This window comes from Microcaecilia unicolor, chromosome 8 (assembly GCF_901765095.1).
Source record: "Microcaecilia unicolor chromosome 8, aMicUni1.1, whole genome shotgun sequence".
NCBI classification, from domain to species: Eukaryota; Metazoa; Chordata; class Amphibia; order Gymnophiona; family Siphonopidae; genus Microcaecilia; species Microcaecilia unicolor.
The window spans coordinates 139096607-139119413 of record NC_044038.1 but is presented as its reverse complement, the minus strand read 5'-3'; positions in this window follow the sequence as shown (position 1 = coordinate 139119413).

Sequence of the window (22807 nt, the reverse complement as noted above, 5' to 3'; positions counted from 1 at the left end):
CAGTGGTGTACTGCAGGGATCAGTCCTTGGGCCGGCTCTTTTTGACATCTTTCTGAGTGATATTGTGGAAGGACTGTCTGGTAAGGTTTTTCTCTTTGTGGATGATTTCAAACTTTGTAATAGGGTATTCACCCCAAAGGGCACGAAAAGCATGTGGAGGGATCTGGTGAAGCTTGAAGAATGTTCCAGAAGTTGGTAATTGAAATTTAATGCTAAAAAAATGCAGGGTCATATACTTAGGTTGCAAAAATGGGGGTGATTTTGCCAGATGATCTCAAGGTGGCTGAACAGGTAGAAAAGGTGACAGTCAAAGCCAGAAGGATGCTTGGGTGCAAAGGGAGAGAGATGGCCAGCAGGAAAAAAAGAGTCGATAGTGCCCTTATATAAAAGTCTTTGGTAGGGTCCCATTTAGAACAGCAACAGAAAGAGTCTGTGTGCTCAAGACAGTGGGAATATCTGAGGGTGCTCTAAATAATATATAATAATTTTAGAAACACATACATATTACGGCAATACTATATTACACATTATTAGCATTTGGATATGTACTTGTAGTAGGCTAGTGAGATCCTGGTTCCAGTAGAGCATTATATTGATTTACCAGAGATTTGTGGATACTTTTTGTATTGTACTAAGGTATGCTAGCATTTTTAGCGCATGCTAAAAATTAATGCACACTAAACACTAGAGACACCCATATATTCCTATAGATGTCTCTAGCATTTATCACATGCTAAAAATGCTAGTACGCCTCTAGCGCAGCTTAGTAAACAGGGCCCTAGGTGTCTTCATTGATTCCAACTTATCTTGAAAAACACATATAACCTGTCTAGTAAATGTTTCTTCAAACTAAAGTCCATTTCACTACTCTTTCAGAAAGCCCCTTGAATTTGATTATTTTCATTAGTCCTTTCATATAGATAACTGCAATTTTTTGTTTAAGGGTATTCGGTTTTCTGACATTCGGCATTTACAGCTTATTCAGAACACAGTTGCTAAACTCCTTAATGTTACAAGCAGATGGGATCAGGTAATACCACTGCTAAAAAAAGAACATTGGCTTCCCATCACTCGCTTAATGACTTTTGAAATCTTAACACTTCTTCCCCAAATCTATTTTTCAGGTGCACCACTTTTTTTTTTTACTAAATGGAAGGTGTCATGCAGAACAATTCCTACTGACCAGAGGACTGGGATTTACAGCCCAGTAAAAAGCCAGCACTTTGGGATAAAATGTACCAATGAGAAAATTAAGATCCATACAACAGAATCAGTTAGCAATACCTTCATCTGGATATTATCCATGATTCAAACTTCAGTATTGTTGGCCCACCCTCTCATCTACAATTGAAAAGCTCCTTTCAAACATTTAAGAATAATCTGTAAACATTCCTATTTACAGATGATTTGTGTGAATAATCAAACTAGAGCACAGAGGACATTGGATGGTGTGGCTGGCCTGGAGAAGGGACCTACAGCTTCTCTCTTCCCCCTCCCTAATATTTGCAGTTCCCAGCTTCTATCTCTGTTTTGTTCCATTTTTGCTTTCTTTTTGTTTTGTTTTGTTTGTTACTATAAATTGTAAACTGTTGCAAAAGCATATACTATAAGGCAGTATATCAAGTATAAATAAACTTGAAACTTGATTGCTAATCTGGCTGTGCCCCCACATCCTGACTCACCTTTTCATCTGGTGATTGGACTCCGAGGCTTCTCCAGACTGCCTCCCCAGCACTGCACCCCTCCTGCACTGATGCATCTGCTGCTGGTTTCCTTCTTTGACTATGCTGCAAGCCTTATTCCAGAGATTATCCAAGTAATGTTCCAGTATTCTCACCTAATTCTGATGCTCCTACTGCCTGTTTCAGTGTGCTTCAAGCCTCATTCCAGGGCACCAGAGATTGTGACATCATTAGTGAGGGCCCTTATAAGGAAACATGGAACCCTCATGCTTTGCCTTTGCAGCACAGGTCTCCTAGTGGTGTCTAGCATGTGTGTTGCACTCCAGCTCTGCCTCAGTTGTTCCTGCCTTGTCTGCAGGCTTGCCTCAGCCTGTGCCTACCTTGTCTCCAGCCTTGCCTCAGCGTGTTCCTACCTTGTCTCCAGCCCTGCCTTTATTTGGTCCTGTTGGCCCCAACCTTGCCTCAGCTTGTTCTTGTCTTATGTCCAATCCTGCTCCTGCCCTGCTTCCTGCCTTCCAGTTCCAGCCCTGCCTCTAAACTCCAGTCCTGCCTTCTAGCTCCAGTCCTGCCATCAAGTCCAAGCCCTAGCTTCAAATTCCAGCCATGTCTTCTGTTTCCATTAGTCTAGACTCTGGTTGCCTACTGTGCCTTGTTCTCTGTGCCTTGCCTGGGTGACTTGTCTGCCAGCAGCTAGGGCCCAGCTAACCTTCGGGTTGACAGGGTAGTGCCAACTCGGCTGCAGTGTGGCCCAAGGGGCCCACCTTTCCTGAACTGTGACACTGGCTAGAAGACAGAAATTAAAGAATAGGACTGAACAGTCAATTATCCACATACAAAAGGGATTATGGTAAATTTTGGAAATTACTGAAGGCTTTTTTTTTATTTAAAGAATATCTGGCTTATTAATTGATATTGATTGATCTATTTTAGGATTCTATCTTTAAGAGATTATAATCAGGGGCATTTTCGAAAGAGAAGGGCACACATCTTCTGACAAAAATCAGGAGATATATATATTGTTTTATTTGTACCCTGTGCTTTCCCACTCATGGCAGGCTCAATGTGGCTTAGGTACTTATTTGTACCTGGGGGAATGGAGGGTTAAGTGACTTGCCCAGAGTCACAAGGAGCTGCCTGTACCTACAGTGGGAATTGAACCCAGTTCCCCAGGAACAAAGTCCACCACTCTAACCACTAGGCCACTCCTCCTTCTTTCAGGGTTGCCCAAATCGGTATAATTGAAAGCCGATTTTGGGCATCCTCAACTGCTTTCCATCGCGGTGATGACCAAAGTTCCCGAGGGCGTGTCGGCAGCGTACCGAAGGCTGGACAAGGGCGTGCTTAAGAGATGGGCATCCTCAGCCGATAATGGAAAAAAGGAGGGCGTCCCTGATGAACATTTGGCCGACTTGGTCCATTTTTTTCACGACCAAGCCTCAAAAAGGTGCACGAACTGACCAGATGACCACCGGAGGGAATCAGGGATGACCTCCCCTGACTCCCCCAGTGGTCACTAACCCCCTCCCACCCTCAAAAAAACAACTTTAAAAACTTTTTTTGCCAGCCTGAAATGTCATACTCAGGTCCATCGCAGCAATATGCAGGTACCTGGGAGGGGAGGTATGTGTGTGTCAGCGGAGGCACAGCGAAGGCATGGAGGTCCTTCTTTCAAACATTTTGGACGTCCTAGACTGCCACCCCCCACAGGGACAGACAAATTTCATAGGAGAGGAGCAGCCTAGTGGTTAGAGCACTGGTCTTGCAATCCAGAGATGGCTGGTTCAAATCCCACTGCTGCTACTTGTGATCCAAAATCCAAATAAATAAAGAGGGTGTTGGAGGCATAGCAAGCATGGACATCCTTCTCATAAAAACATCACATTTTGGACGTCCTCAACTGCCATCACAGGGATGGAGACATAACGAAGGACCTCCTTCTCCCATACTCTAAAAAAAAAAAAAAAGACATCCCTGACGAGCACTTGGATGTTTTCACCTGGACTTGTATTTTTCTAAGGTTGTAGATGGCAATTTATTTAAGGTTGTAGACAGCTATTATACATGCAGCTTGTCTGCATGTATGAAGCCGTCTTTGTCATGCACAGAATAGCCACGCATAATGCTTGGCTGCTCTGCACTGGCTTCCCCTCCTTAGGAAGGAAATCATGTGCAAATGAGTTAACAGCGAGCAGCTCATTTGCATGCGATTTCCTTCATGCATGCCCGTTCCTTTCTGAATCGCTAAGGGATAGGGAAGGGCTTTTTCCGTTCAGTTAGTGCATCAGTTAGTCCACTGCAGTGTCCCCTAGGGTGCCCGGTTGGTGTCCTGGCATGTCAGGGGGACCAGTGCACTATGAATGCTGGCTCCTCCCATGACCAAATGACTTGGATTTGGACATTTTTGAGATGGGCATCCTCGGTTTCCATAGTGGCTGAAAACTGGGGGAGACCATCTCTAAGGTCGACCTAAATGTTGAGATTTGGGCATCCCCGACCGTATTATCTAAACGAAAGATGGACGCCCATCTTGTTTTGACAATACAGGTTTCCCCGCCCCTTCACCGGGACGTCCTTAGAGATGGGCGTCCTTAGAGATGGGTGTCCCTGTTTGATTATCCCCCTCCACATGTATTTTGAAATATGATTCTTGTGTATTGTGATTTTCTTCTGTGTAATATTCCTGGGAATACCCCGTTCTCTTGTATTGCGAGCCACACTGAAGTCAGGAGGTATGTGTGGGATACAAATATCTTGTAATGTCACAAAAGAAGTGCCCAAGGATCTGTACTGGGACCTGTGCTGTTTACTATATTCAAAAATGATCTGGAAATAGGACTGATAAATCCTATGATCACATTTGTGGATGACACAAAATTATATAAAGTCATTAAAATGGCTGAGGATTTTGAGGATTTACAGAAAAAGTGTTACAAGACTGGCTGTCTAAAAGGAAGTTGGTAATTAATGTGGATAAATATGAAGGGTTGTTTTGCATTAGTTCAATGGACACTTGTTTGTACAACACGGAGATGGTTTTTGGAAGATTTTTTTGCCAATGAAGTGCCATGCCCCATAGGGTTTTTCAGCTCAGAGCTTGTGGCATGCTTTAGTTCTATAGGCTCTTTGGGGCTTTTTCTTTCAATTCAACTTTGAGCTCTGTTGTGAAGAGTTTTATCTATATATATTTTTTGCATTCTCTGAGATGCATACTTCAGTGTAATATGTAGACAGTATTGCAGACGTTTGATTATTATTAAGTATGAAGTGATGCAAATAGGGGAAAATAATCCCAACTGCAAGTACAAATTGCTAGGTTCTGAGGGGGAGATGCACAAAAGTTTCCGGAAAGAACCGCCCAGTATTTCCACCTCAGTAAAAATTACTGAGTTGGAAATACCAAGTGATTCACAAAACAAATTGCACGCAAAAAGCTGCTTGCAAAAACAGCGAGCAGCTTGGAAGGAGGGAATCCAGTTGGTCAGCTGAGCATGCGCAGAAAAGCCAATCGCTAAGTGTGGCTGCTCTGCGCATGCTCAGACAGAGCTTGTGCTAAGGCTTTCATACATGCATACAAGCTGCGTGTATGAAAGCCATGTGTAACTTTTTTTTCTCCAAACTTATCAGTGGCACAAGTGCTTTTCATGGCACAGATCTGCCCCGAGGAGCCCAAGCAGTGTCAATCCTCCCTAGGGTGCTCTTCAGCCCCCACAGCAGAGAGCTGGGGCTGCGCAGCTGAGAAAGCCAAGCCAGTGCCAGCTCCTGCCTGGAAAAACCTGACCTGCAACAACCCGGAGCCTATCATTCCACAGGCTCCTTCCACATATGAGCAGGGGACTCTGAACTGCAGTAGTGCCACACTCACCCTTGTATCCTCCTGTTGACTGCATTGCTAAGAAGCAGCTGTCATACAATGACAGCTCCTGACCACCCGTAAAAGTTTCATCATTAAGTAGGCGGTCTTTTCTTTGCATCACTCGGAAAACTGCTGTGCTTCACTCGAAAGGCACAAATGAACAGTAATTAGCTCATTAAAATAACTTTGCATACAATTCTCGTTGGCTGCTATAGTGACAGGAAAACCCCTTTGTGGATATCTCACTGAACTCCGTGCTTGCTAAAAAAAAAAAGCACATTGCTGGCTCCTTAAGTTTTGTGCATCTGGGCCTCAGTTAGGAATCACCCACTCAGAGAAAAATCTTGGAATCTGTGAATAATTTTTTGAAATTTTCAGCCAAGTGTGCCATGGCTACTAAAATGCAAATAGAATTTTGGGGATTATCCAAGAAGGAATGGAAAATAAAACTGAGAATATCATTATACCTCTGTTTGGGTCCTAGGTGTGTCTGTACTTTATGTATTGTGCACAGTTCTGGTCTCCCCATCTCTAAAAGAATTTAGTGCACCAGAAAAGGTTCAGAGAATGATAAAGGGGTGAAACACTTTCCTTTTGAGGACAGGCTAAATAGGTTAGGGTTTTTCATTTGGGAGACAATACAACTGAGAGGAAATACCTTTGCAAAATTGTAAGTGGAGTGTAAATGTGGGTAAAGATTCTACAACTGAAGATGAAACTTTGGGGTCAAAAATTGGAGACTGCTTAAGACAGGGATGCTTTAATTTCACCCAGTATGCTTTAGAAGAGAGAAATGCTGTCCTTGTACAGGAAGTGAAAGTGCTGCAGGCAAAAGCAAATTTATCCCAAGCAGCTGTAGCAACAGTGATTCACATAGCAAATTATTTCAGAGGGAGATTTATAGCTGAAGATATAGACAGAGAACAGATGCAAGCTCAGCCTGCTGCCTTACAAGATCAGGGTTTTCAGCTGAAACCTGAGTGAGATGCATTGAGCCAGGAATAGGGAAAGACCAGTAAATTTATCAGGAAACAGGGATCCAATGTGATATATTAAAATGTACTGTCTCTACAAATGTGAATCCCTCTTCCACAGAAAGAAAGTTACTGGGATGGGGTTTCACAGCCTTTGCCTAATGAGAGTACAGACTATTTTCTGTTTGAAAGGGGGGGGGGGGGGATTGCACAAAAGCAATACAGCTCCCAACGTACTGAGAACTGATACTGATTCTCTGAGCAGTGGCGTTCCTGGGGGGGGGGGGGGGGGGGGGGGGGGGGCTGTGGGTGCGGTCCGCCCCAGGTGCACGCCGCTGGGGGGGTGCCGCAAGCGCCTGTCTTTTGTTCGTTCCATGCTCCCTCTGCCCCAGAACAGGAACCTGTTCCGGGGCAGAGGGAGCATGGAACGAACGAAGGACAGGCGCGCGGCATCACCCCCAGCGGCATGCACCCGGGGGGGTTCTTTCGTGGGAGGGTGGTGTCCCTTCACCAGGGGGGGTTGCGCTGCATCCGGGGGGGGTGCTGCACCCGGGAGCGCGGGGCGCATCGGCGATCCGCCCCGGGTGTCAGCCCCCCTAGGAACGCCACTGTCTGAGCGGTCCTTTTACAAAGGCGTGCTGAAAAATAGTCTGCGGTAGTGTAGGCGTGGGTTTTGGGAGCACGCAGAATCATTTTTCAGTGCACCTGTAAAAAAATGCCTTTTTTTGCTGAAAATGGATGTGCAGGAAAATCAAAATTGCTGCATGTCCATTTTGGGTCTGAGACCTTACCACCAGCCATAGATCTAGCAGTAAAGAATTTGGGCCCCCTGTCATGCCAGGACACCAACCGGGCACCCTAGGGGGCACTGCAGTGGTCTTCATAAATTGCTTCCAGGAACATAGCTCCCTTACCTTGTGAGTTGAGCCCCCAAAACCCACTACCCACCACTGTGCACTACTACCATATCCCTTACGGGTGAAGGGGGGCACCTACATGTGGTTACAGTGGGTTTCTGGTGGGTTTTGGAGGGATCACATTTACCACTACAAGTGTAAAAGGTAGGGGGGGGGGGGGGAGATGAGCCTGTGTCTGCCTGCCTGAAGTGCACTGCATCCACTAAAACTGCTCCAGGGACCTGCATACTGCTGTGATGGACCTCAGTATGACATTTGAGGCTGGCATAGAGGCTGGCAGAAAAGATTTTCAAAGATGTTTTTTGAGGGTGGGAGAGGGTTAGTGACCACTGGGGCAGTAAAGAAGGGTGTGGAGGAGTGACATAGTGGTTAGAGTGGTGGACTTTGGTCCTGCGGAACTAGGTTCAATTCCCACTGCAGGCACAGGCAGCTCCTTGTGACTCTGGGCAAGTCACTTAACCCTCCATTGCCCCAGGTACAAATAAGTACCTGAATATAATATGTAAGCCACATTGAACCTGCTATGAGTGGGAAAGCACAGGGTACAAATGTAAATAAAGGGAGGTGATCTCAGATTCTCTCTTGTGGTCATCTGGTCAGTTCAGGTACCTTTTTGTGCCTCGGTTGTAAGAAAAACAGGACCAGGTAAAGTCATTCAAGTGCTCATCAGGGACACACTTTTTTCCATTATGGGTCAAGGACAGCCATGTGTTAGGCACGCCCAAGTCCCGCCTTTGTTATGCCTCCGACACGCCCTTGTGAACTTTGGTCATCCCCGTGACGGAAAGCAGTTGGGGACGCCCAAAATCAGCTTTCAATTATGCCAATTTGGGCGACCCTGTGAGAAGGATGCCCATCTTCCGATTTATGTCGAAAGATGGGCATCCTTCTCTTTCAAAAATAAGCCTGTATATCAACCAGTTCAACTTTATCCACATGTTTATTAATGCTTCAAAGAAATGAAGCAAATTGGAGAGGCAAGACTTTCTTTGGCTGAACCCATGCTGACTCTGTCCTATTAAACCATATTAGTCTAAGGGGCTCATGTCTAAAAAGTGCCATAAAGCAACATTTGGATGGATTTCTTCTCAAAATGTCCAAATCAGTATTTTCTTCCGCAGTATGTCCAAATCACAAGGGGGTGTGTTGTAGAAGGTTTGAAGATGTGATTAGGGTGTGGACATTTTACAGCTATATTGGAACAAAACTAAAATATCTAGGGTTTAAAACTTCAATGTTTTGGTCTAGACCTGTTTTTTTTTTATGAATAAGACACAAAAAAGTGCTCTAAATGACCACTGGAGGGATTCTGAGATGACCCCCTTACTACCCAGTGGTCACGGACCCCCTCCTACTTCCCAAAAATGTGAATACAAATAGTACTCACCAGCCTCTATAATAGCCTCAGATATTATACTCAGGTCACTTAGAGCAGCATTGAGGTCCCTGGAGTAGTGTAGTGGTGGGTGCAGTGCACTGTAGACAGGTGGACCCGGACCCACACCTCCCCCTCCCTGTTATATTTCTGGTGGAAGCTGTGAACCCTGCAAAATTGCTAGAAACCCATTGTACCCACATATAGGTACCCCCTTCACCCATAAAGGCTATTATAGTGGTGTAAAATTGGGGGTAATGGGTTTTAGGTGGGTTATGGAGGGCTCAGCAGATACAATAATGAGGTAATAGTGATATGTGTACCTAGGAGCATTTATATGAAGTGCACAGCAGCGTCCCCTAGGGTGCTCCATTGCTCTCCTCAGATGTCTAGGGGACCAGTCTGCTGAAAATGCTGGCCCCTCCTACATCCCAATGGCTTGATTTTCTACATAATTTTATTATTTAAAATAGTTTCCACTATTTTCCTGGCTTATCGGTATGTAATTTTCCAGATCACTGATGGAATCATTTTTAAAAATCGGTATTACATTGGCTACCCTCCAACTATCAGGTACTATGGATGATTTTAATAGGTTACAATCACTAACAGTATATTAGCAATATTATGTTTGAGTTTTTTCAATACCCTAGGGAGCATTCCACTGGTCCAAATGATTTACTACTCTTTAATTTGTCTATTTGGCTCAATATGTCTTCCAAGTTCACCGATATTTCTTTCAGTTCCTTTGCATCATCATCCTTTTCAGTTCCTCTGCATTATCGAACCATTTCCGGTATGGTAGATTTTTCCGTAAAGACCAAAGCAAAGAATTTCTTCAGGCTCTCTCTATTATGGTCTTGTCCTCCCTGAATACCCCCTTTTGCTTCTTCATGATCTATCAGTTCCAATATTGTGTCACCTGAGATGCCTCTGGTTTTCCTAAAAGTTTAAATGCAAAAGGTAAATTGGAGATGGACCTATAACTAACAGGATCTGATCTGATCAGTGATTGTTTCTTTAGTAGTATTTCTATGTAACTTCCTCAAGTGTCCCCTAGTCTTTGTACTTTTGGAATTGAATTTTTTTACTTGTTCCAAAAGTACAAAAAGGTACCCGAACTGACCAGATGACCACCGGAGAGAATCGGGGATGACCTCCCCTTACTCCCCCAGTGGTCACTAACTTTCTCCCACACTCAAAAAATATCTTTAAAAATATTTTGTGCCAGCCTCTATGCCACCCTCAAATGTCATACTCAGGTCCATCACAGCAGTATGCAGGTCCCTGGAGCAGTTTTAGGTGGTGCAGTGCACTTCAGGCAGGCGGACCCAGGCCCATCCCCCCCTGCCTTTTACACTTGTGTTGGTAAATGTGAGCCCTCCAAAACCCAACAGAAACCCACTGTACCCACATGTAGGTGCCCCCCTTCACCTGTAAAAGGGCTATGGTAATGGTGTACAGTAGTGGGTAGTGGGTTTTGGGGGGTTGGGGGGGGGGCTCAGCATACAAGGTAAGGTAGCTATGTACCTGGGAGCAATTTCTGAAGCAGGGGCGTATCTGCGTGGGGCCTCAGGGGCCTGGGCCCCCGCAGATTTCGCCCTGGACCCCCCTACCGCTGCCAACCCTCCCCCTCCGTTGCTCGCCTACCTTCGCTGGCGGGGGACCCCAACCCCCGCCAGCCGAGGTCCACGTCCTCCTGCCGCTGCCGGCTGCTTTTAAAGAATTCCGTCAGCTGGTGGGGGACCCCCAACCCCCGCCAGCCAAGCCGAGGTCCTTTCATTTTTCCACTGAAGCTGGCGCCGACGAAAGTTTCTTTTGAGTCTGACGTCGCTGCACGTTCTACGTGCAGGACGTCAGACTCAGAAACAGCTTCTGTTTCTGAGTCTGACGTCCTGCACGTACAACGTGCAGCGACGTCAGACTCAAAAGAAACTTTCGTCGGCGCCAGCTTCAGTGGAAAAATGAAAGGACCTCGGCTTGGCTGGCGGGGGTTGGGGGTCCCCCGTCAGCTGACGGAATTCTTTAAAGGCAGCCGGCAGCGGCAGGAGGACGCGGACCTCGGCTGGCGGGGGTTGGGGTCCCCCGCCAGCGAAGGTAGGCGAGCAACGGAGGGGGAGGGTTGGCAATGGCAGCGGCTGGGGGGAGGGGGATCGGCAATGGCGGCGGGGGGGGGGGGCTATAATGTGCCCCCTCACTCTGGCCCTGGCCCCCCCTACCGCCGCAGTTCAGATACGCCCCTGTTCTGAAGTCCACTGCAGTGCCCCCTAGGGTGCCCAGTTGCTGTCCTGGCATGTCAGGGGGATCAGTGCACTACGAATGCTGGCTCCTCCCATGATGAAAGGGCTTGCATTTGGTTGTTTCTGAGATGGGTGTCCTTGGTTTCCATTATCGCTGAAAATCAGAAATGACCAAGTCTAGGGACGACTTAAATTTCAAGATTTGGGTGTCCACGACCGTATTATAGAAACGAAAGATGGACGCCCATCTTGTTTCGATAATATAGGTTTCCCCGTCGCTCCACCAGGATGTTTTGCGAGGACGTTCTCAGCAAAACTTGGGCGTCTCTTTCGATTATGTCCCTCTATATCTTTTTTGAGATGCAACGACCAGAATTGAATACAATATTCGAGGTGCGGTCGCACCCACGGCCGTGCCAACACGGTAAGCGAGATAATCATGGCAAGAGGGCGCTATCCTCTGGGGGGCGCCCCGCCGCACCATGCTTACCTCGCCCTCTTCTCCCCAGATCCTTTTCCTTTTTTTTTGTTTAAATTTACCTCTGTCCGGCGGCAGCGTAGCATCAGTGAGAAGGAGGCGGCGCTCCCCCGCCCCGACGTGTCTACTAGTCTTCCCTTCGCTGTGTTCCGCCTTCTTCTGATGTCAGAAATGATGTCAAAAGAAGGCGGGACACTTAGCGAAGGGAAGAAGACTAGTAGACACGTCGGGGCGGGGGAGCGCCGCCTCCTTCTCACTGACGCTACGCTGCCGCCGGACAGAGGTAAATTTAAACAAAAAAAAAAGGAAAAAGATCTGGGGAGAAGAGGGCGGGCAGTGTAGCGATCGTTTTCGGGGGGGGAGCGGCACGGTGCCAACGGGGGGGGGGGGGGGGGAGCGGCACGGTGCCAACGGGGGGGGGGGGGGCGCTGGAGGCGCCAACTGCAGGGGGGCACCGGATACCCTAGGCACAGCCCTGGTTGCACCATGGGGCGATACAAAGGCATTAATTACATCCTCATTTTTGTTTTCCATTCCTTTTCTAATGATACCTGACATTCCATTTGCTTTCTTAGCCACCGCAGCACACTGAGCAGAAGGTTTTGACGTATCATCAACGATGACACCGAGGTCCCTTTCTTGGTCCGTGACTCCTAACGTGGAACCTGCATGATGTAGCTATAATTCGGGTTCCTCTTTCCCACATGCATCACTTTGCACTTGCTCCCATTAAACGTCAAAAGCCGTTTAGACACCCAGTCTCCCAGTCTCATAAGGTTCGCTTGTAATTTTTCACAATCCTCCCTCGATTTAACTACTTTGAATAACTTTGTGTCATCAGCAAATTTAATGACCTCACTAGTTACTCCCATCCCTATGTCATTTATAAATATGTTAAAAAGTAGCGGTCCCAGCACAGACCCCTGGGGAACCCCACTAACTACCCTTCTCCATTGAGAATATTGACCATTTAACCCTACTTTCTGTTTTCTTTTAACCAGTTTTTAATCCACATTAGGACACTACCTCCTATCCCATGATTCTCCAATTTTCTCTGGAGTCTTTCATGAGGTACTTAGAAATCGGTGTTACATTGGCCACCCTCCAATCTTACAGTACCACGCTTGATTTTAAGGCTAAATTACATATTACTATCAATAGTTCTGCAAGTCCATTTTTCAGTTCTATCAGTACTCTGGGATGAATACCATCTGGTCCAGGAGATTTGCTACTTTTCAATTTGTCAAATTGCCCCATTACATCCTCTAGGTCTATAGAGATTTCATTCAGTTTCTCGGACTCGTCAGCTTTGAATACCATTTCTGGCTCTGGTATCTCTCCCAAATCTTCCTCAGTGAAGACCAAAGCAAAAAATTCATTTAATCTCTCCACTACGACTTTGTCTTCCCTGATCACTCCTTTTACCCCTGGTCATCTAGCAGTCCAACTGATTCTTTTGCTGGCTTCCTGCTTTTAATATACCTAAAAAACATTTTGCTATGTGTTTTTGCCTCCAATGCAATCCTTTTTTCAAAGTCCCTCTTTGCCTTCCTTATCAGCTCTTTGTATTTGACTTGACATTCCTTATGCTGTTTCTTATTATTTTCAGTTGGTTCTTTCTTCCATTTTCTGAAGAATTTTCTTTTAGCTCTAATAGCTTCCTTCACCTCACTTTTTAATCATGCCGGCTGTCATTTGGTCTTCCATCCTCCTTTTTTAATTCGTGGAATATATTTGGCCTGGGCTTCCAGGATGGTGTTTTTGAACAGCATCCATGCCTGATGTAAATTTTGAAGCCACTCTTCTTTTCACAGTTCTTCTCATTTTATCATACTCTCCTTTTTTAAAGTTAAACACTAACATATTGGATTTCCTGTCTATACTTACTTCAAAGCTAATATCAAATTTGATCACATTATCATCACTGTTATGAAGCGGCCCCAGCACCATTACCTCCTGTACCAGATCATGCGCTCCTCTAAGGACTAGGTCTAGAATTTTTCCTTCTCTCGTTGGTTCCTGTACCAGCTGCTCCATAAAAGCAGTCCTTGATTTCGTCAAGGAATTTTATCTCCTTACGAAGGCAAGAAAACTAAAGACAGTTCGTATACAAATAGCTAGCAATCAGTGCAGTTGCATGCCACTCCCACAGCTGTCCATTTTGTGAATATTGATCCCATTTATAGAGACCAGCAGCAAGGGGCAGGAGTGAAGCCTACTCGCTCCTACGTTTTTATGTTTATGTTTATTTATATTCTGCTTTTATCCAAGGTGGGTAACAACACAACATACATAATAACAAAAAAATACAACAAATATTCACACTAGGACCACCAGGAACACAGGTAGGCCTAGGAGGGTTGGGGTGGAGGGCCCAGGAGGATTGGGGGGAGGGCTTTGATTTTTGCTGGGGTAGGGGGTAGCAAGGAGGGGGGACTTTTTTTTTTAGAGGCAAGGAGGGGGATCAGGGCTTCTTTAAAGTTATAATATAAATATATTGGTTCTGAGAAATATCCAGCCAGGGCTGACTTAATTGTTCTACACGGGCCTCGCTGATTATCGACCAGGACATGCATCGGCTCCAGCAGCCATTCCCCACCAAATTTAGACCCTGATATTCAATGCCAGTGCCAGAACATGGCCTAGTCTGAATATTGGGGCTCATCTACCTGGCAATGGTTAGCATTTAAAAAATAAATACACTGATCAAGGCCAGCTCAGAATTAGCTACCAAAGTCTACACATCATGAACACCTGGGCAGATGCATTTCGCTTGAAACTAAATGCAGAAAAAACTCAATGCCTGACACTCACTTCCCAGTACAACACGAATGAATTCACCGCTATAAACACACCAAAACTAAACCTTCCAATCTCAGAAACGTTAAAAATCCTTGGAGTCACTATCGACCGCCACCTAACACTCAAAACTCATGCAAACAACACAACCAAAAAGATGTTCTACTGCATGTGGAAATTGAAAAGAATAAGACCATTCTTCCCAAGATCCGTCTTTCGCAGCCTAGTGCAATCCCTCGTACTCAGCCATCTGGATTACTGCAACTCACTATACGCAGGTTGCAAATAGCAAATACTGAGGAAACTCCAAACAGCCCAGAACACAGCAGCCAGACTCATCTTTGGAAAACCAAAATATGAAAGTGCAAAACCCTTACGAGAGAAGCTACACTGGCTCCCACTTAAGGAACGCATTACTTTTAAAGTATGCACATTAGTCCACAAAATCATTCACGGTGAAACCCCAGCCTACATGTCTGATCTAATAGATCTACCACCCAGAAATGCTAAAAGATCATCCCGAACTTTCCTCAACCTCCACTTCCCTAACTGCAAAGGCTTGAAATACAAGGCGCTGCACGCGTCAACCTTTTCTTACATGAGCACGCAATTCTGGAATTCACTGCCGCGCAACCTGAAAACGACCTACGAGCAAGCCACCTTCCGCAAACTATTGCAGACCTATCTTTTTGAGAAAACTTACGGAAAGAACCAAAAACACATAAAGCCCACACCCACGGTCCAATAATGCATCAATACAGCCACTCTGAATTCTCATCCCCTGTAATCTCACCACACTCATACCTCTACTCACAGAAAATGTATACCATATGCTTTCTTGTTGTTATGTACTGCCCCTTTTAGTTTCCCGTTGTTTCCCCCCAATGTTTCAGTGCTCTTTTCCATTGTTATATTTCTTAATGATACTCTGAGTTTGTCTTGCATAACTCCTCACAATGTAATCCATAACCGAGTAATAACAAATTGTATTTCTATCACTCACAACTTATTGTAAGCCACACTGAGCCCGTAAAAAGGTGGGAAAATGTGGGATACAAATGCAATAAAATAAATAAATAAATAGCGCACCATTTGGACAATTTTCTTCTCAAAACATCCAAATCGGTATTTTCGAAACCTATTTTGTAGACGTTTATCTATGCAATTCATCTGTAGTGCATCCAAATCACAAGGGTGCATATTGGGGCATTTCAAAGGCGGGATTAGGGCGTGCTTAGTATTTGGATGTTTTACAGCCATAATGGAACAAAACCAAAATGTCTAGGGTGAGAACATCAACAGTTTGGTCTAGACCATAACCACTGGAAGGATTCAGGGACGAACCCCTTACTCCTCCAGTGGACACTGCCCCCCCACCCCCCTAAAAAAATATGAATAAAAATAGTACTCACTAGCCTCTACGACAGCTTCAGATGTTATACCCAGGTCCATGAGAGCTAACAATGAAGACTCTCTGATAAAATTCTAAATTGCTTTAAAGAACATGAAAGGGCATGACACTGTAACATAATCAAATACAATGTCCTAGAATTTTTTTTTAGTATAATATAATATAGGATGTTATATTATAGTGTGTCACTACTTAGGCGTACTAACAAGTATGTCAAACAAGCAAAATAGAACTTAAATCACTATTTTTGCTTGTTAGTGACTGTGTTCACACATCCTCGTAATCCTACTTGTGAACATTTTAACTAAAGTAATACAGTATCCACACCTCAAAATGTGTCCATAAAGTAAAAATTGTGTTTCATAACGTGCCCAAAATAATGCATCCACTAATATCCACATTGTCTCTCATAAAATACAAAGTAATAAGTCACTTAACTGTGGCAGATTAAACAGACTGCAGTTCTATGAGGTGCCCCATTTTGCATAATTTCTTCAGGAGCCGTAATTGCAACCAAAAATATCTTTCATTCACTAAACATCACCAAACTCCAGGATGCCAAAGATGTGGGCTTAGTCCACACACACAACAGCTTCCTTCTTTATCTTCCTTGAATTCATATATTTTACATTTCCCTTATCTCTTGAACAAGAGAAATAAAAAACATAACCGCTTATAGTTACCCACTTCACCTATAAATAAATAAATCTCTCCTCTCTTTCCCTGGCAATTCCTGGCATATGTAGTATATCAAGTTTCTGGAAAATAAAACATGTCAATATCCAAAAGTTGGGAATGAAAGGGGAGGTGCTACTGCTAGGAAATTTCAACCTGCTGGACGTGGATTGGAAAGTACAATTCTGTGGAATCAGAAAGAAGTAGATAGATAATGGATGCCTTTCAAAGTGCTCTGCTCAAGCAAATGGTGATGGAACCCATGCGGGAGCTCAGTATTGGGGAAAGTGTCTAATGTCCATCTGTTCTACTCCCATGAAGGTAGCCATGAGGTCCTTACAGTCACTATGATCGGGCAGGCCAACAAAAAGGAAATCATCCAGATAATAGATGGGAGTGTCCTTATTAGCCCTAGACACCATCACCCAGTGTAGGAAGGTGCTGAATAGCTCGATGTACGCACACAAAACTGAGTAACCCATGGGCAGGAATTTAGCAAAGTAAAAGCTCCCATCAAATTGAAAACCCAGCAAAGGGAAAGATGGGTGGATTGGCAATAATGGAAAAGCAGATTCAATATTCACTTTTGCCATAAGAGCCCCCGGTCCCCTGTGGCGCACCAAGGGCAGCACACAGTTGAAGGACAACTATATAACTGTGCACAAGGCCGGCGGGATGCATTCATTCAACAAACTCCCTGGAGGGTACGAAAGGTTATATATAAGGAGGAATTTACTGGGCTTCTTCTTGGGAATCACCACTAACAGGGACAAGGTTAAAGCTGGGAAAGGCTTCGACTAAAAAGGTTGCTCTATCCACCCCAAATAGATCTCCACTTGCAGTTTTGCATGCACAACCTCTTTAAACTGGCTAGTGGATAATGCATTACCACAAACCATATCCCAAATGTCACCCCAAAAAGGGATCGGGAATCCCTCTCAAAATCCCCACTCGAGCTGCTCAGCAGCTGCTCTATCCCCATACAAACTCCACCATGGGTTCATCACCTCAATCTGTACTGGGGTAGATGCTCTAGTGAATATCTGCTTACTTCTCAGGGGGGGCTGCAGGCATGGCTCCCTTTTTGGGCATTTAAGCGCAGCATTGCCTTGGTCACATTGGGAACAGGTGTGCAGGAATGTGCAATCAGGGAAGGGGCAGACTAATTTATTAAATCACCAGCACCACATCTGCATTCCTACCTGCCTTGCCCGCTCCAGGCACAACGGCTGCCCAAAACAGCTTCCCAGTAGTCATTTCAGCAGTACTTCCTTTGCCAACCCCAGCTGTTGAACTGAAGGCTGACCAGGCAGACGTGTGTCAGTCATAAATTAATATCCTGAGTGCCCCAGGACATATGTAGGTTCTCCTCCATATTGTCCCTGAAAATCTCATCGTAATACAGCCAAGTCCACCAGCTGAAACACTGGTAGGTGTCCAGGACTGAATCCAGATAGGCCAAAAGAAGCCCCGAGTGACCCAGTGTAGCTGTCTCCCAAACACTGGCTAAGCGTATAAAGAAATGTACCCAGTTAATTATCTTCCTCTGCACTTTCTTGACCATAAAAGCCTTCTCCTCCTGCTTAGACTTCTTCTCTTGGCCTTACCCTCTATAATTATAAAGATGTCTATGCATTTGCATTTCCTGATGTTCCTACGCAAGGAGCAAGGCACTTCCTCCCACAATTCCATAAGGGCCACTAATGCAGGTGCACCCCTCGGCCCAACTACCCCTATTCGTGATGCTCCTGCCTGGACAGCAACCCCATCACCAGAAACAGAAGGAGAATATGAAGAAGAGGAGGTAGAAGAGTAAGAGCATCTGTACATCCTGCCCTGCCCCTTCTTTTTCTTTGACACTCAGGTTGATCCTGCGCTTGCGGCAATGTCATTATCAACAGCTGGGAGTCCTCCACTGGCTGATCCAGCACCGGAACTAGCAGCACCTTCAAGAGCTGCTGCCTTATCAACACTTGTCCCTGGCATAGCAGATAACTCCTCTGATCCCTGGCATCCCATCATTGCAGGGCCGCTTGTACGGGCTATAGGGAGTCTGGAAAACACTGTTGATGTGGACGCTGCCAAGGCACTGATCCTGGATGGCTTCTGCACATGATCCTCCCTGAAGCTGCCCTCCTGGTGAGCCTCCTGCAAGATTAAAAAAGAACCAGAAGCAACCAGTCCATGACCATCGTGCAACTTCCCAGGTGGCATGCAAGGTGCGCTGCTATCTCCCTAGCTCAGTTCCTGATGGCCTGAAAAGGGAAGGGTTTCCAGCTCTGCTCCAAGGGCCAGGCTGCACCCTGCTGAACAGGGAGGACCCCCCCCCCCCCCCAAGGAATGTACATATCCTGATGACCCATCCCTGGCTGTAAACCTAATCTGAGCTGCCAAGCCCCACCAACCTGTGGATTCCTCTCCAGTCCAAACCCAAAACCTGCTGGATGCTGAATCTCCATGTCAGGATCCATGACCCCATACAGCTCCCCAACCAGAATTCCATGGGCTCTGGGGAACCCAGCCTCAAGGCCCAGGCAGCCCCATAATTAAAACAGGCTGTCTCTGCACAGGGAAAGCTCTAACCTGAGCCCCTCCTCTCACCTCTGGCCCAGATCTGGGAGCATGCCTAGCTTGAAGAACAGACACAAGCCTCTCCCTGCTGAGCTTACTACTACTACTACTTAACATTTCTAGAGCGCTACTAGGGTTACGCAGCGCTGTACAAAATAAACAAAGAAGGACGGTCCCTGCTCAAATGAGCTTACAATCTAAAGAACGAAATGTCAAGTTGGGCAGTCTAGATTTCCTGGGTAGAGGTGTAGAGGTTAGGTGCCGAAGGCGACATTGAAGAGGTGGGCTTTAAGCAGAGATTTGAAGATGGGGAGGGAGGGGGCCTGACGTATGGGAGTTTGTTCCACGCGTGGGGTGAGGCGAGGCAGAAAGGGCGGAGCCTGGAGTTGGCGGTGGTGGAGAAGGGTACTGAAAGGAGGGATTTGTCTTGAGAGCAGAGGTTACGGGTAGGAATGTAAGGGGAGATGAGGGTTGAGGGTAAGGAGGGGCTGCAGATCGAGTACATTTGTAGGTTAGTAGCAGAAGCTTGAATTGAATGCGGTACCTGATCGGAAGTCAATGAAGTGACTTGAGGAGAGGGGTGATGTGAGTGTATCGGTTCAGGCGGAAGATAAGACGTGCAGCAGAGTTCTGAACGGACTGAAGGGGGGATAGGTGGCTAAGTGGGAGACCAGTGAGGAGTAGGTTGCAGTAGTCAAGGCGAGAGGTAACGAGAGAGTGGATGAGAGTTCGGGTGGTGTGCTCAGAGAGGAAAGGGCAGATTTTGCCAATGTTATAGAGGAAGAAGCGACAGGTCTTGGCTATCTGCTGGATGTGCGCAGAGAAGGAGAGGGAGGAGTTGAAGATGACACCGAGGTTGCGGGCAGATGAGACGGGGACGATGAGGGTGTTATCAACTGAGATAGAGAGTGGAGGTAGAGGAGAAGTGGGTTAGGGTGGGAAGACAAGAAGTTCGGTCTTGGCCATGTTCAGTTTCAGGTGGCGGTTGGACATCCAGGCAGCAATGTCGGATAAGCAGGCCGATACTTTGGTCTGGGTTTCCGCAGTGATGTCAGGGGTGGAGAGATAAAGCTGGGTGTCATCAGCATAAAGATGATACTGGAAGCCATGAGACGAGATCAGGGAGCCCAGGGAAGAGGTGTAGATAGAGAAAAGAAGGGGTCCAAGGACAGAACCCTGAGGGACTCCAACAGAGAGCGGGATAGGGGTGGAGGAAGAGCCATGAGAGTGTACTCTGAAGGTACGATGGGAGAGATAAGAGGAGAACCAGGAGGGGACAGAGCCCTGGAACCCAAAAGGGGACAGTGTGTCAAGAAGTAAGTTGTGATTGACAGTGTCAAAAGCGGCGGATAGGTCGAGGAGAATGAGGATGGAGTAATGACATTTGGATTTGGCGAGGAACAGGTCATTACAGACTTTGGATAATGCCGTTTCTGTCGAGTGAAGTGGGCAAAAGCCAGATTGAAGCGGATCGAGGATGGTATAAGAGGCGAGAAAATCAATGCAACGGCTGTGAACGGCACGTTCAAGTATTTTGGAGAGGAAGGGTAGGAGGGAGATGGGGCGGTAGTTGGAGGGACAGGTAGGGTCAAGTGAAGGTTTTTTTGGGGAGAGGTGTGACAACAGCATGCTTGAAGGTGTCAGGGACAGTCGCGGTGGAGAGAGAGAGAGAGGTTGAGGATATGACAGATGGGAGGGGTGATAGTAGGAGAGATGGTGATAAGTAAGTTGGTGGGGATGGGGTCTGAGGAACAGGTGGTGCATTTCGAGGAGGAGAGAAGATGGGCGGTTTCCTCCTCGGTGATATCAGGAAAAGAGGAGGAGGAGGCCTGGGTTGATTGGTTGAGGGAGTGGGTGATAGGATGAAGAGGAGGAGAAGGTTTAGTGGTGAATTCGAGGTTGATCTTCTGGACCTTGTCGCAGAAGTAGTCAGCTAGTGATTGAGGAAAGAGTGAGGGGGGGGGGTGGGAGCGGAGGGCACTTTGAGGAGGGAGTTGAGGGTGGCGAAGAGACGACGAGGGTTAGAGCTGAGGGAATTAGTCAAATGAGTGTAGTAGTCCTGTTTGGCGAGGAATAGGGAGGACTGGAAGGAGGATAGCATGAATTTGTAGTGAATGAAGTCAGTATGGGTGCGAGATTTCCTCCATAGGCGTTCAGCCGATTGGGAGCAGGAGCGAAGGTAACGGGTGCTAGGGTTAAGCCAGGGCTGGGGATTAGTGCGCCTTGTGGGACGGGATACAGATGGTGCAAGGGTGTCTAGGGCGATGGAGAGAGTGGCATTGTACTTGGAAATAGCCTTGTCGATGGACTCGGAGGACGTGATGGACGGGAGGAGATCGGAGATACTAGCGGATAAGGTGGGGGGGTTCAACAGCCTGGAGATTCCTGGAGGTAGTGATTAGTGTTGGGCGGGACTGAGGGGGAGGGTGATGAAGTGAGAATGTGATCAGGTGATGGTCAGAAATGGGAAGAGCAGAGATGCAAAGATTAGAGGGCGAGCAGGTAGAAGAGAGGACGAGATCAAGACAGTGACCAGATTTGTGAGTAGGGGTGGTGGATCAGTTGGAGGTTGAAGGAGGAAGTTAGGGTGAGGAATTGAGAAGTTTATGAGTCGGATGGGTTATTAGTGTGTATGTTGAAGTCACCAAGAATGAGGGATGGGGATGAGGGCTCAAGAAAAACGGAGAGCCAGGCATCGAAATCAGTAAGGAAGGAAGGGAGGGACTTATCAGGGGGGGCGGTAGATGACTGCAACTCGGAGTGGCAACGGGTAGAATAGACCGATGGAATGGACTTCAAAGGATGAGAAGCAGTGAGACTGTGGTAGGAGGAGGGGTTGAAAACTGCAGGAGGGCGAAAGTAGTAGGCCAACGCCGCCACCGCGGCTAGCTGTGCGTGGCGAATGGGAGAAAAGGTAGCCTCCGTGGCAAAGGGCTGCGACTGAGGCAGAGTCGTCGGGTGTGAGCCAGGTTTCGGTTAGGGCGAGCAGATGGAGGGAATGGGAGATGAAGAGATCATGGGTGAAGGTAAGTTTGTTGCAGATTGAGTGGGCATTCCACAGGGCACACGAGAAGGGGAGGGAGGAAGGGGGGAGGAGGGGAATGGAGATGAGATTGGAGATATCGCGGGAACGTTTGCATAGATGAGACGAGGACGAGGACATGTGTGGTGGACCTGGGTTGGGATTGATGTCTCTCACGGATAGCAGGAGAAGGAGCAAGAGAGAGCGGAGAAGGGTGGGGGAGGTAGGGCGACGAAGGCACCAAAGGCGGGATGCGCAGAGGAGGAATGGGGAAGGGTTCATGGCAGGAAGGAGGTGTTGGAGGTTGAGAGCTAGGAAAGAGGAGGAGGACAGTAGGGATGGTGAGGTGGAGGGGGATAGGGATAGGTAGGCTATTGCAGTAATGGGCAGGACGGGGGGGATGGGTAGTGAGTTCATGTGGTAGACAGTGGAGGGAGGGGGAAGAGATTGGGGAGGGATAGGGTGAGGAATAGAATGTGAAAGGGGGCCATAGGTAGTGAGAGAGGTAGGGAGTGAGTGAGCAGGCAAGTTGGACAAGCTGGTGGGGTGGAGCAAGCTGATGCAGATGGACTGGAAGCTGGATCAGGCGGGCTGGAGCAAGCTAGTGCAGATGGACTGGATCGAGCAGGGGAAGCTGGATCAGGCTGACTGGAGCAAGCAGTATTAGGCGGGCTGGAACAGCAGGAGCAGAAGGCTGGAGAGCTGGATCAGGCTGACTGGAGCAAGCTGGATTAGACGGCTGGAACAGCTGGAGAGGCTGGAACGAGCAGGGAGAAGCTGGATCAGGCGGACTGGAGCAAGCTGGATTAG